Raw genomic sequence first — 15,211 nt, 5'->3', positions numbered from 1 at the left:
AGTGCTCAAGATCTTTAGTCATTAGGAAAATGCAAATTAGTATCACATGCAGATATTGTTCATACATGCTAAAATAGTTATAATTAAAAACACTGAAAACACCAAATATTGTTCATATATGCGGTTATTAGAACTTTTATTCATTTCTGGTAGGACTAAAAAATGGTGTGTCCACTTTGGAAAACTGTTTGAAGGTTTCTCATAAAGTGAAATATATATCTACCTTATGATTCAGCAATCCTCTTTCTGCGCATTTACAAAAGAGAAATGAAAACATGTTCACAAAGAGACATGTACAGGTATGCTCATAATAGTTTTACTCATAATGGCCCTGAACTAGAAACAATCCAAATACACAAAACAAAATAATTAATTAATGCAGTGCAGTATGATTATTTAATAGGAAGCACCTACTAGTTATACAGGGCTTCTCTGGTGGCTCAGATGGTAAAGAATCCACCTGCAATGTGGAAGATCTGGGTTTGATCCCTGGGTTGGGAAGATCCCCTAGAGGATGGCATGACAACCCACATCTAGTATTCTTGCCTGGAGAACTCCCTGGACAGAGGAGCCTGGTGGGCTACAGTCCATGGGGTCACAAAGAGTTGGACACGACTGAGTGACTAAACACACACTAGTTATACTACTAGTGAAATACAATGAACTTCTGTTATAGATGACAATGTTGATGAAACTCCAAAATGTTATGCAGAATCAAAGAAGCCAGATACAAAAGACTACACACTGTTCGATTTCATTTACCTTAAGTTCTACAGAAGGAAAAAATAATCTACGATGAAAGAAATCAGAATGCATTTTACATTCTGCCAGAGGCAATAACCATTCTGATTTTTTTCATCACACCTGCAAGGTGGCATGAGGGAATGATCTGGAATGAGGCAAACATAATATATCTACAAAGGTGTATGGTTTATTCAGTGTACACGTTGTCAAAAATATTTAGGAGTCTGCTTTCCCAGTGAATAAAAATTATACCTCAACTTAGTGAAATAAGGTTAAAGATGAATCATTAATTATATTTGAAAGGCATGCTTCAGTAGAGGTGGAGGGCAGACCTCTATTTCAAAGACTGAAGGAATATATTGCAAAAAATGTAGTACCTTCTTTTGAGAATTTTAGCTTTAAAGAGAGATACAGAGATGCCACAGTTGTTTGAAATTGAACATAGTGACTTTGTTGTTTGATATTCATTTTAGGTTAAGGTCTGATAAACTTTTTAACCTAGGAAGAGGAATATGTAAAGAGGATGGAGAAATAAAAAGAGTTAAATCAAGAAAAAAAAAAAAAAAAGCCTGATAGTAATGCTTATGAAATGAGTTCTTAGCTTCCCTTCCCCATAATATCTACAGTCTGCATTATTAGAATTAAAAGTTTAATGTATATCTGCTTAAAGTCATTTGAAGAGTTTTAGGAATGCTTGTGTAAATATGGCATTTAATACAATTTAGTGTGTTTCCTTCATTTTTTAATTTGGTTAAACACTTGTTAGGGGCTAAGAAGATGAAAAAAAATTTTTTTTATCTGCTCTCAAGGAGCACAGATGTTGTGGAAGTTTACATTTAACGTGAGATAGGCTTCTTGGGCTTTCCTGGAGGCTCAGTTGGCAAAGAATCCACCTGTAATGCAGGAGACCTGGGTTTGAACCCTGGGTTGGGAAGATCCCCTGGAGAAGGGAACAGCTACCCATTTCAGTATTCTGACCTGAAGAATTCCAGGGACTGTATAGTCCATGGGGTCACAAAGAGTCAGTCACACTGAGTGACTTTCACTTTCAGGCTACTTAAATAGGCTTGGAATTTTGCTCTCAAGTTCTTAAACTAGTGACCTCAACTTTGTTGCTGCTGCTAAGTCGCTTCAGTCGTGTCCGACTCTTCGTGGCCCCATAAATGGCAGGCCACCAGGCTCCCCCGTCCCTGGGATTCTCCAGGCAAGAACACTGGAGTGGGTTGCCATTTCCTTCTCCAATGCATGAAAGTGAAAAGTGACAGTGAAGTCGCTCAGTCGTGTCTGACTCTTAGCAACCCCATAGACTGCAGCCTACCAGGCTCCTCCGTCCATGGGATTTTCCAGGCAAGAGTACTGGAGTGGGGTGCCATTGCCTTCTCCTTCAACTTCGTTAGGATTGTCTTAATAATTTTCACAGCAGAGGTTGGTTTTCCTGACCAATCTGAATTAAATAATGGTCTAGGACCTACTGTATTTTAAAATAAAATATTACCTAAAATTATATTTCAGAATTGTATGAAGGCTCTTGGGATAAAGAAATAGCTTGGGTGAGGCAAAGATAAATACACAAAATAGAAAGAGAGATAAAGAACCTCTGTATACCATGAAGCATCTTTGGTGTTGCTACATCTGAGATAAACAGTAGGAAAGCTATTTAAGTTCTATATGTAGCTCTAATCTATTTGGATGTGATACTGTTGAACCTAGGCTGTCATAGGCTACTCTGGGGCTTTCTACAATGAAGCTAATATAGCAAAAGCCATTTGCTAATATTTCTCATTGGCTCAAGCTTTAATCTATTATATGTTTTATTTCCCAGTTTTACGGTATTCTTTTATGGGGGTTGAGTGGATTCATGGTGTTCATTTCTATCTGTTATTATTTTATCTGGATTTGTAGATGTTAAATTTATTGTAGTTGACACAAACAATATCACCTTATTCATCCAAATTTACCATTTCTTAGAATGGATTAGAGGCTTTGAGCAGAATGGGGAGACTGATATATGGAAATGACATACGGGATCACACAAGAGCAAAAGAAATGAGTGTTCCCTAACTTCCATGAAAATACAAGAGGGTTCTGTCCAGGAAGGTTTTTCTTGAAAATGGGAACCTGGAATTTTTGACAGCAATTTACCACACAGTGGTTCGAGCACTGACTCTGAAGCCAGAGTGCTGTGACTCAATTTACTCTTCTGTGAAATGAAGTGTGTAACAGTTATGTGAGCAAAAATAACAGCTGTGAGAGTAAAGGAGGTAGTAGAAGTAGTGTTGAGAATAGTGGGGCACTCTCAATAAAATTAGACATTATTACTGGAGTGAAAATAATTTCTCGCTTCTAGTAGTTTCTCATACCTTACATACATATACAACACACAAAACCAAACTCTGGCTTTATGGTCCAAGATATGTCCAAATTCACACAGTCATTGCTCTGGATTCATGATCTCTCGACATAGAATTCTAGCTAAACAGTGCCATTTTCTTCTTCTATAATCAACTACAAATTCATTTATCAATTGCAGGCCGGAATCCCTATGAGACTCAAGTAAACTTTCACATTTTGAAGCCCACAGCCCACTTTGTTGTCCCTGTCTGTTCTCTGAGAATGCTTTCAAACCAATCTCCTTTTCTGAAATACTAGAAAGGGACTCTTTATTAAATACCTTGGTTCCTATTTTCTTCTTTATAATGTGGCTACACTTGCTATTTCCAGGAGCTCCCCAGTTCTTTATTCAGTGCAGAGATAGGCTGCCCTGAAATCTTTAATTACTGATCATACCATCCTCTTAATCTTCATTCCTTCTTAATCTATTCACCCAAGGCTGACTTGTGTCTTCTGTCAAAGTCCCTATAGATTAAATTGCTTTCTCAATTAACATATGTCTGTCTGTCCCTCCACCCACTGATTTAGGGAAAAAAAAACCCAACACCCTCCTATTCTGCAAAGAATGCCACTTAGAAAGGCTGTTAATCACTACATGCTTGTTCTGAATTGTATTGTTCTGCATTGTATTACGCTGCTCGATTGTAAGCTCCACAGGGCAGAGTCTTTATTTGCCTTGCCCTGACTATTGTTCAGTGCAGTGCACACTGATGACACTATAGAAAAAACAAACAATGGCTTTTTCCACGTTTTTCCATTTTAATTGTCAAATGGGGTGGTATAAAAGCCCAATTCACAGGAGACTTGAGTACACAGCCTCTGAAATTGCTAAAATAAGCTACGTGAGCTTAGAAGCCAAGTCTGTCTTTTTAAAAGAGTCATTTGCAACTCTTGTTCATTTGTCATTATTGTTCCCTCAAAATTACCTGAAAGTTAAACTTTCTATTTAAATGATTACAGGTACCCTCAACTCATTTGATTTAGCGGAGAACTTTCTGGGCACTGAACATAGTACCTGAATACACTTGGCACTGCCAAAATTGTAAAGACGAAAGGCAGTGTCTGTCACAGCCTTTTCAAAAACTGACCCTATAACAGGTGCCATTTCTCGGTAAAGTTCACAGCTAGTACCACTGTCAACAGTCGACACATATGAACCAGTGGGAAGTGATTAAAAAAATAATAAAGATAAATAAATGTTAATCTCTCGCCAGAACACAGTTTACCTCATCTCGAGGAAATTCACACAAAGGCAAGCATAGTTCAGACAGTTGCCAAGTATTTTCACTGCTTCTGCCTGACATTAGCTCCTGCAGCATATCTCAGAAGGGACTGTTTCTGTGCATCTCTGGATTCAATATCTTACTAAATAGAATGTTGATTGAATGGTCAAAGCTCTAGATGGACTCTAAGAAATGGCAATATTACAGAAGACAGACGTATAAATACCATAAATATAAAAGCAGATTCCAGGAAAATTGACTTATAAATGGACACTGCACAGGTCTCAATGCAAGGCTTCCCCAAAGTCTCACATATAAATACAGACAATTTAAAAATAAACTCATAAGGATACACATCTTAGAAACTTTTATACAGCCTTAAGTGATAAGAAATGGTTTTTGATCTCTGAAGACAGAATTGTAGAGTACAAAGTTTTCCATATTTTTGTATCCTAAGAATTTCTCAGGGGACTTGTCAAAATGCAGATTCTCATGCCCAATACCATTGCTATTAACACAGGTCTTTGAAGGGAGAATTCTGGGTATCTGTATTTTTATGAGTTTTCTCAGTTGATTCTGATGATCACATAGTAAGTGCCAGAATGGTAAGATGGGAAAATGAAATTGGAAATATCAAGCACTCATCTCTTGTTTGGATCATTTGTATGCTGTCAGATACCTTCTTGGGGATCTTACATCAGTTGTTGTAGCATTCTGAACCTCTTTCTTCTCAAATAGCAAAAGAAGGGTCTAGAATGAATACTCTCTCTAAAGTACTTTTTATTTTTTTTAACTCTAACATTCATTTTATGATTCCAATTAAGAAGATGAGCTGGTTCATATTGTTTTTCTGATTCATCTTTACATATCTGAGAGATTAAGTGAGCTTGCTAAGAACAAAGCACATTGGCTTTGTTGTTTCTCTCGATACATATAACTCAAGGCTAATTTCCCCACTGCATGCCAATGTATTAACACTAATGGAGAAAAAGGTTTCCTTGAGAAATTTGAATTGTGAGGGTGTTTGGAAGGGGATAAGCAATAAGTAAAAGTGTGTGATGCAAAGACTAAATTAGATTTTAGAAGAGTCTTCTAAGGCTCTTTAAACATCTATTCATGATGGTCACAAGCCCCCCGGAGAGTCAAATAAATTACCCTAAAGATTCTTTCATAAGATAATGGAGACTAATTTGAAGAAGTAAATAGTAATTGCAATATTAAGCAGTTCAAACTACCTTGATGGCTATTTTTGGAATTCCCCATGCTGACAGTTGTTTTTTTTTTGGTGCTAAGTCCTTTTCCCTCTTCCTTGAAAAAAGCATTTTACATAATTCGGCATTACCTATTTTATGTATGTGGCATTTTGCTTAGCATTAAAGTAGTTTATTTGGAGAAGATCTTTTCCACACTATTCTGGGGAACAGGCTGCTACCCTCTTCAAGTAGCAGCAAAAGATGCAAGGAGGCTCATTTCAATGTGGCTTCTCTGTAACAGCTTGTTGGGATGAGGAACAGAACAAGAGCATAAACATTATTAAAATAGACTACAGTGCCAAATGCGAGGAAGTGCATGCCAGAAATTCTCCAAAAGTAGCATGGAACTGACAAAGAAGGCATACTCCAGTATTTACACTCTTGCTTTACTACGACCTACCAGGGTTCATGCACCAGCCACGTGTTCTCATCTGTATGCTGTGGCTGCACCCCTTCCCTGCCCAATGGCTCTGCAGAGAAAACAACAGGTGTTTCTAGTCAAATAACCTCGTGGAACACAATCAGTAAAGACCCCAATGGGTCTAGTAACCCACAGATTTGCTTTAAGATTTTCTTCTAATAGTCTCCTTTGGTTTTCTGGCCTTTGGGAAACACACACACACGCACATTCACATAAACATACACAAGGTTGTTTGTTCAAAACCTGTCCCACTCCCCCTCCCACCACCATTGTTTAACAGAACTCAACAGTGTTCCCAACCTGACAACAAAGGCTTAAGGTAACAAAGAATAGAGCAGACACATTTTGTGGCCCTCTTAATAAGAATCCAAACATAGGGGTTTCTGATAATGCCGAGCACTTGAAATGTAACCGCCCCCGCCCTTCATAAAACACTAGCTGCTCTATGCCTGTACATGGACAGAGTTCAAATGCAGAGCTGAGACAATAGCTAAGTCCTTGGGATTCTCTTTTGAATACTGTGTACAAGAGTGTGGCGAGTAGCACGGAAGCTGTTTCTGCTAAGCATGAATTTTAATCTGTACCCTCTGGCCTCTTGGAGGTCTGAAGGTTTTGTACGGATGAGGCAGGAATTTACTCGTGCCTTGAAAAAAGATGATATTGTAGGCTGTTTTTCCCTGACAAGATATGTATGTGGTCTCTCCAAGGATACTAACCCTGCCTGACAGCTTGAGTCTTACGTTACTTGAACTGGTTTTCTGGTGGTTAATCCAATTCCAGGCATTAATTGGCAGTGGCTAAACATGACAGAGCTATTTTGGTTTTTGCTTTTTTACTATAGAATCTGGAAGACTTAAAAAAAAATTCCTCAGGTTGCAAGATAGCTCATTATGAAATCGTCACTGAGATATAGGAAATTTTGTTCTCTGAGATTTTTTTGGAATCACTGTCTCATTGTTAAGACTAAAGTCTTGGCTGTTCTAATTTTCCACATGCTTATCCATCATATCCCACTGCCAATTGTGGAAATACTGTTATATAGTGACAATACCTTAAATAGATTTTAAGATTTTATAAGTTGGATCTAGCATACTTCTGGACACATAGTTAACATATGTTGAATGAATACATATTGGTAATGGGAATAATATTAGTGATTAATATTTTTTAATGCTTATTATGTGCCAGGTACTATGTTACATATCTTATTTGCCTTATTTCAACTAATCCTCAAAACATCCCTTTAGGTTAAACATTTTTTGTAAAAAAATAGTCAGCTTCATGGCTCTCTTTCTCACTGCTTGGAGTCTTAAGTAGTGGGATTTTAGTCCATTATATCTAAGCTGACTTATTTTCACGCAGGGCACCATGGGAATAGACTGGCTGTCCGTTAGTGCCTTCTGATTTTTGTGAAGTCAAATAATTACAAAACAAAACAAAATAGCAGAATAAGTAATTTGCTCAAGATCATAATACACCAGTAAGTAGGAAACTAGTCATGTCTTGCTACTTATTCATTACTTGCATCATAAAGTACAATACAGATGGAAAGATAGTCATTTTTAAATATTTTGTTTTATAGTACAATATTCAGCAAAAGAGCAAGGTATACTATAATAGATAAATAATTTTTAAACACTCACATACGTACACATATGTATGTGTGTATTTGTTGTTTATTAACTACATTGTATCCAACCCTTTTGCAACCCTATGGACTACTGCCTGACAGGCTCCTCTGTCCATGGATGTCCCAGGTAAGAATATTGGAGTGGGTTTCCATTTCCTTCTCTAGTGTGTATGTGTGTACTTATATTTCTTTACTGTTACATATATTCTTATATGGAAATTAAGACCAAAGCTCTCTTCTGACTGATAAAACTTCAGGGGATTGTTTTTATTCTTTTTGCTTATTCTAGTTTACTTTTCAAATTTATACATGTTAATTGTACAATAAATATTTTAAAATAGCTTCAGCAAATTAGAACCTTGAGAATGTAATTAATGCAGTTTAACCCAGGCAGGCCTTCGTGAAGGAAGACAATTGAGTTAGTCTGAAGAATCTATCAGATTTAGGCAAATGGAGAAGATGCAGAAAGGCAGCTAGAGAGAGAAGGAAACCTTTCTGGCAAAGCCAGAGGCAAGAAAAAATATAACATATTCCAAGAACAGACACAGTCCAATTTTCTACACCAAACACAGGCCAGTATATAATAGAGAATGGGCCATATAGGAGAGGTGTCTTTAGAGTGAGTATATTCAGCCTGTTCTACACTATCCCAAGAAGTCTGGATGTATGTGAAGCCACACAAAAGGTAAAGTTGAATTCATTTCAAAATTGTATGTCAGTCTTTTCAGTCAAGGCCCACTGTATACACTTTGCCCTTTGTTCAACTCTTATGTGGCACAAAGGTCCTAATAATTGAGATCTAAGCCAAGTTACACAAGGGTTTGAAAACATTCAGTTTTGACAATAAAATTCTGTTTCTTGCAAAACCGTCCTGACAGTTGAAACTTCCTAGGGTTGGGATGATAAATACATAGATGACTGCATGAAAAGGACTCAGCAGAATGTCAGACACATGAAAAGTGTTCCATACATGGTAGCCACTAACACTTGTACTCATTAGTTCTGGAGAAAACCCAAGTGTATAGTCACAGACAGAAGTGATTGGCAAAGTGTTGAAAGCCATCTCATAGAAGGATATTTTCTCCATCATGTTCAATATCGTCTATATACAATGTACAATTTCTACCATTAGCTATCTTGTTGATATAAGTGGTAAAGGTTCCTACTTAGATGAAATAGGACTATTTAAGAAAATAGAAGAGAGGAATGAAACAAAATATTGACCAATAAACTGATATTACCCAGGCACGGTGCTGGGCACTTCACACACTTTTCTATATTTAGGCTTCACAAAAAACCTGTATGGTATCTGTTTTTAACCTCATTTCAAAAATAAGAAAACACAGGCTACAAAAGAGTACCTAGTTTATTAATGATTATTATTTGGATAGAACATGGGAAAAAGGAATTCAACCTGTGATTCTGAAATTCATGGTCTTTCCGCGAGAAGCCATGCTTAATTAGAAAGAAGTAAAGCACAGGTAGAGCAGCAAGGGTATAAGAAACACGAATGCTGAGCTCACTAACCATTTCTCAACTTTTGTCAGATCATTTGATTTTCTGTTTGTAGGTGTATCAAATATTCAAAAAAGAGATTCAATTCTATGACTGCTACAGGCTCTTTCTTATTTGAAATTGATCAAGATTATGATCTCATTATTTTTTAAGTCTAATTATTTAAAGCAATTGACAAGGGATATTTTATAAAATAAGAACTAAGGATTACATATGCCAACAAATTTGGAAAACTCAGTGGTGGCCACAGGACTGGACAAGGTCAGTTTTCATTCCAATCCCAAAGAAAGGCAATGCCAAAGAATGCTCAAACTACTGCAGAATTGCACTCATCTCACACGCTAGTAAAGTAATGCTTAAAATTCTCCAAGCCAGGCTTCAGCAATACGTGAACTGTGAACTTTCAGATGTTCAAGCTGGTTTTAGAAAAGGCAGAGGAACCAGAGATCAAATTGCCAACATCTTCTGGAACATTGAAAAAGCAAGAGAGTTCCAGAAAAACATCTATTTCTGCTTTATTGACTATGCCAAAGCCTTTGACTGTGTGGATCACAATAAACTGTGGAAAATTCTGAAAGAGATGGGAATACCAGACCACTTGAACTGCCTCTTGAGAAACCTGTATGCAGGTCAGGAAGCAACAGTTAGAACTGGACATGGAACAACAGACTGGTTCCAAATAGGAAAAGGAGTACGTCAAAGCTGTATATTGTCACCCTGCTTATTTAACTTATATGCAGAGTATATCATGAGAAACGCTGGGCTGGAAGAAGCACAAGCTGGAATCAAGATTGCTGGGAGAAATATCAATAACCTCAGATATGCAGATGACACCACCCTTATGGCAGAAAGTGAAGAAGAACTAAAGAGCCTCTTGATGAAAGTGAAAGAGGAGAGTGAAAAAGTCGGCCTAAAGCTCAACATTCAGAAAACTAAGATCATAGCATCTGGTCCCATCACTTCATGGCAAAGAGGTGGGGAAACAGTGGAAACAGTGACTGACTTTATTTTTCTGGGCTCCAAAATCATTGCAGATGGTGATTTAGCCATGAAATTAAAAGACACTTACTCCTTGGAAGGAAAGTTATGACCAACCTAGACAGCATATTAAAAAGCAGAGGCATTACTTTGCCAACAAAGGTTCGTCTAGTCAAGGCTATGGTTTTTCCAGTGGTCATGTACGGATGTGAGAGTTAGACTATAAAGAAAGCTGAGCACCAAAGAATTGATGCTTTTGAACTCTGGTGTTGGAGAAAACTCCTGAGAGTCCCTTGGACTGCAAGGAGATCCAACCAGTCCATCCTAAAGGAGATCAGTCCTGGGTGTTCATTGGAAGGAATGATGCTAAAGCTGAAACTCCAATACTTTGGCCACCTCATGTGAAGAGTTGACTCATTGGAAAAGACTCTGATGCTGGGAGGGATTGGGGGCAGGAGGAGAAGGGGACAACAGAGGATGAGATGGCTGGATGGCATCATTGACTTGATGGACGTGAGTCTGAGTGAACCCAGGGAGTTGGTGATGGACAGGGAGGCCTGGTGTGCTGCGATTCATGGGGTCTTAAAGAGTCAGACACGACTGAGCGACTGAACTGAACTGAACTGACTAGATGGACCTTTGTTAGCAAAGTAATGTCTCTGCTTTTCAATATGCTAGAATAGGCTTAGTAAGATATAAAGCTCTATACAAACATGAGTCATATTCATAATTATTAATCTTTTACCTTGTGGGCTCATCTTTTCCAAAAATGTGCAATCACAGGAGATGACTGGTAAACCTTGTAAATCTGTGATAAATTGATTATAGAAATTGCTGCAATTCTTGGCTACTCCTATGTGAAATCAGAACATAAATATACAGAAAAATGACCACTCTGGTAGGAATATAAAAGAGAGATTGGGGTCCTCTGTATATGTATTTAGAGATACGACTTTGAGTGATTAAACAAAAGAGTAGCATAAGGGAACAACTGAAATGAGACTTTCAGGCAAAGGGAAGAACATATACAAAGGCTCTGTGGCAGCAGGCATTTGGTTGACGAGGACTGGAGAAGTAGAAAATGATTAGACCAGACACTAGGCTGTATTGCTGCTGCTGCTGCTAAGTCGCTTCAGTCATGTCCGACTCTGTGCGACCCCATAGACGGCAGCCCACCAGGCTCCTCCGTCCCTGGGATTCTCCAGGCAAGAACACTGGAGTGGGTTGCCATTTCCTTCTCCAATGTGTGAAAGTGAAAAGTGAAAGTGAAGTCGTTCAGTCGTGTCCGACTCTTAGCGACGCCATTGACTGCAGCCTACCAGGCTCCTCCATCCATGGGATTTTCCAGGCAAGAGTACTGGAGTGGGGGGCCATTGCCTTCTCCGAGGCTGTTAGGGAATTTTTTGTTTTTGTTTTTGTTTTCACCAAGAGTAATGAGAAATCATGAAATAGTGATAAGTTGAGGAATGACATGACCATATTGGTATTTTTAAATACTACCCTGGATCTTTTCCCTTTTATTGGGTTGGCCAAGAAGTTCACTCAAATTTTTCCATAAGATGTTACAGAAAAATCCAAATGAACTTTTGGCCAACCCAATAGATATCTCAGGCCCTCCCAACCTGATATTTTACTGTTTTTATTATTTTTGAATTATAAGGTTAAAAACACAACAATTGTTTTTAAGCTCTTAACAACTCTGCTTATTTTGTGTTTCTTAACTTTTACTTGAACTGTGAAATTTGCTAAATACTAACCCCTTTTTCATCAGGGAGAGAGTCTTGTCACCTCTGCATTGTAACAAGTAAAGGTTGAATCTAACAGATTCCTGAAACCCTCATTTAAGGAAGTCCCTCATTTAAAATTAAACTGCACTCACATAAATATTAATATACATGTATCTGATTCTTGCACACATTATTAGAGTGTATTTACTAATCGCAAATGTTTATATTTAAAACATATTCTGGACTACTTAGCAAATTATCACATAAAATTATTTTTGAGAATTACTACAGAAGCATTTGCTCTTATTCAATACTGAAATTAGAATGATGAAACATGGGCACTTCTATCCACTAGTATTACTTGACATCAATTAAGACAATATCACAACAAATAGAACTATAGAAATCCCCAAGGAAATTCAGATTGGTAACAGAATGCTATAGTACAACCAAGAACGTGTTTGACTATATAAGCCCTTAGTCTAGATAAGTAAGAAATCGTTTGTTACATTATTTTTACCCAGATTCTACTGTATGAACTTTACATCCTTTTAAAAAATGGGTATTTTTTAATGGGTTTAATTTGGGTATTCTGGCAATATTGTTTGCAGCTGTTTGACACCGCCCCACCTAAAATCACAAATTCGACACTCCCACATCATCTCGGTGTTTCTCCACTGACACTTCTGAAACACATGATTGCTATTGTCAGCTACATTTACCACCCACTGCAGAGGTTTGCTGAAACTGATTAGCTAGTGAAGGGATATATGTTTTAGAAGCTTTGAGATAGAGCAAACTATACGTGTAATTCACCATATGATGTTTAGTTTGTATTCCAGTTTAACAGAGGACAGAAAAGGCAAAAGATAGAGACAAGCAAGTAATAAGGAGAGAGCTTCACAGACATAAACTCATTTTCAGCCCACTGTGCCAGCTGTGACCTCTGTTCCCACTTTGGCAGGCATGCACTAGGGGAAGAGTAACCAGACTCAGTACTGTTGCAATTCTTTGTTGTGGGTGGCTGTCTTGTGCACCGCAGGATATTAGGACACTCCCCAGTCTAACCATTACATCCTCCCTTCAATTGTACCAAGCAGTATGTTCTTCAGGCACCTTCAAATGTCCTCTGGGAAGCCAGACAGCTCTTAGGTGAGAGCCACTGCTCCAGGCTGTACAAGTTCAGAGCTATGATAACATGCTTACTTCTTCTTTCTTCCTGAAGTTGATTATCTAGTTGCGCTGTTGTTCCTTAGCAAATAAGCTCTCGAGGAGCTCTGACCTACTAGCCCTGATACCCTCCTGACTCTTATTCTGCCCTGCACACAAATTGGCTTATTTAATAAGAATTCTAGTAATAACAGCCTTAAGAAAATTAATAATAGCTACTACTATAAAATATTTATAATGTGCCAGACCTTGTTTCTAAGCAAATTATAAACATATATCTTATTGAGTCTTTATAAAAACCTCATGAGGCTAGGTAATATTATCTTAATTTATAGCTGAGTGAATTGGCATTTAGAAAGGTTAAGCAATGCTCTCAGGAAAAAAAAAAATCCAAAATTCTGACATTCCTTTCAAGGCCCTTTAGGATTTGGGCATAATTTCCCCTTTCAGCCCACCTTCCAAGATGTAGATCTCCTAGGTTTTGCCTCAATTTCTCAAACAAATAGGCCAGTCTGGAAGAGTCCACATATGCTGGCTCCTGCTCTGGCATATTTGCTTCTCTGAATTTCCCCCTCCCAAATGGGCCCATTCATTCTTTGGTCAACCTGGACATCTGTTCTCTTAGACCTCCTTCATTCAATCCACATGATTAGGATTTTCCTTTGGAGGTTCACTGTACTTACTACTTAAGTGCCTTCTCTGTTTCTTACACTTGTCTGTGATCTCTCTTAAGTAATTCACTTTGCTTAATCCACTGCTGTTTCAGTTCAGTTCAGTTGCTCATTTGTGTCTGACTGTTTGCGACACCATGGACTGTAGCACACCAGTCCTCCCTGTCCATCACCAACTCTCGGAGTTTACTCAACCTCATGTCCCTCAAGTTGGTGATGCCATCCAACCATCTCACCCTTTGTCATCCCCTTCTCCTCCCACCTTCAATCTTTCCCAGAATCAAAGTCTTTTCTAATGAGTCAGTTCTTTGCATCAGGTGGCCAAAGTATTGGAGTTTGAGCTTCAGCATCAGTCCTTCCAATGAATATTCAGGACTGATTTCCTTTAGGATGGGCTGGTTGGATCTCCTTGCAGTCCACTGCTGTTTACCCAGTGCCTATAACAGTGCTGGGCTCAAAGTTGTTATTGTTGTTTAGTCGCTAAGTTTTGCCTGATTCTTTGTGACCCTTCAGACTACAGCCGGCCAAGCTCCTCTGTCCATGGGATTGCCCAGACAAAAATACTGGAGTGGGTTGCCATTTCCTTCTCCAGGGGATCTTCCCAACCTAGGGATAGAGGGTGCATCTCCTGCATTGCAGACAGATTCTTTACCACTGAGCCACCTGGGAAGCCTTGGGCTCAAAGCTACCAATGTGTAAATGTTACCGGTGCTGTTCAATGCTTTTGAACTGTGGTACTGGAGAAGACTCTTGAGAGTCCCTTGGACAGCAAAGAGATCAAACCAGTCAATCCTAAAAGAAATCAACCCTGAATATTCATTGGAAGGACTGATGCTGAGGCTGAAGCTCCAGTATTTTGGCCACCTGATGTAAAGAGCCAACCCTTGGGAAAAGACCCTAATGCTGGGAAAGATTGAGGGCAGGAAGAGAATGGGGGTGACAGAGAATGAGATAGTTGGATGGCATCACCAACTCAATGGACATGCATTTGAGCAAATTCTGAGAGATAGTAGAGGACAGGGAAGGCTGGCGTGCTGCAGTCCATGGGGTCATAAAGAGTCAGACACAACTTAGAGACTGAACAACAAATGTTACTGAGGACAGAATGAATGAATATCCCCAAAACCATTTAGTCCAGAAGTTGTGGAACAGGGATATTAACTAAAGTCTCTCTGATTTTGATGGCAGTTTCCAAATTCTTGGGCTTATTAGAGCACACTTGTTTGAAAAGATTTCCTATCCTGCTGGCTTCATTTTAGCCCTTTCCACCTACCAACCACACCCTTGTATAAAGCAAACTCGAGATACTTAGGTATCATGTGATCTGATTTCAGAAATAGAAATGACTAATACTATTATTTGTGATTTCATAGAACACACACCTAGAGATAGCAAGTGGACTATTAAATTTTTTAAAAAATCAAAATTAAATGACTTCAATAAAAATCACAACCAAGAATAAGCCATGAAAAAAAAACCAAAAACCCT

General features: G+C 38.4%; 1 non-coding gene across 1 annotated transcript; it reads left to right on the top strand.

Annotated features, from left to right (window-relative positions):
* Positions 1 to 7,311: 7,311 nt before the first annotated feature.
* On the top strand, positions 7,312 to 7,457 carry LOC112447622 (small nucleolar RNA SNORA79). Its single transcript, XR_003035815.1, has one exon. It is a non-coding gene; the product is annotated as a small nucleolar RNA SNORA79 (small nucleolar RNA).
* Positions 7,458 to 15,211: the final 7,754 nt, after the last annotated feature.

This window comes from Bos taurus, chromosome 7 (genome assembly GCF_002263795.3).
Source record: "Bos taurus isolate L1 Dominette 01449 registration number 42190680 breed Hereford chromosome 7, ARS-UCD2.0, whole genome shotgun sequence".
In the NCBI taxonomy this organism is placed as follows: Eukaryota; Metazoa; Chordata; class Mammalia; order Artiodactyla; family Bovidae; genus Bos; species Bos taurus.
The sequence above is the reverse complement of the archived record's forward strand: the minus strand, read 5'-3'. Positions and strand labels throughout refer to the sequence as shown.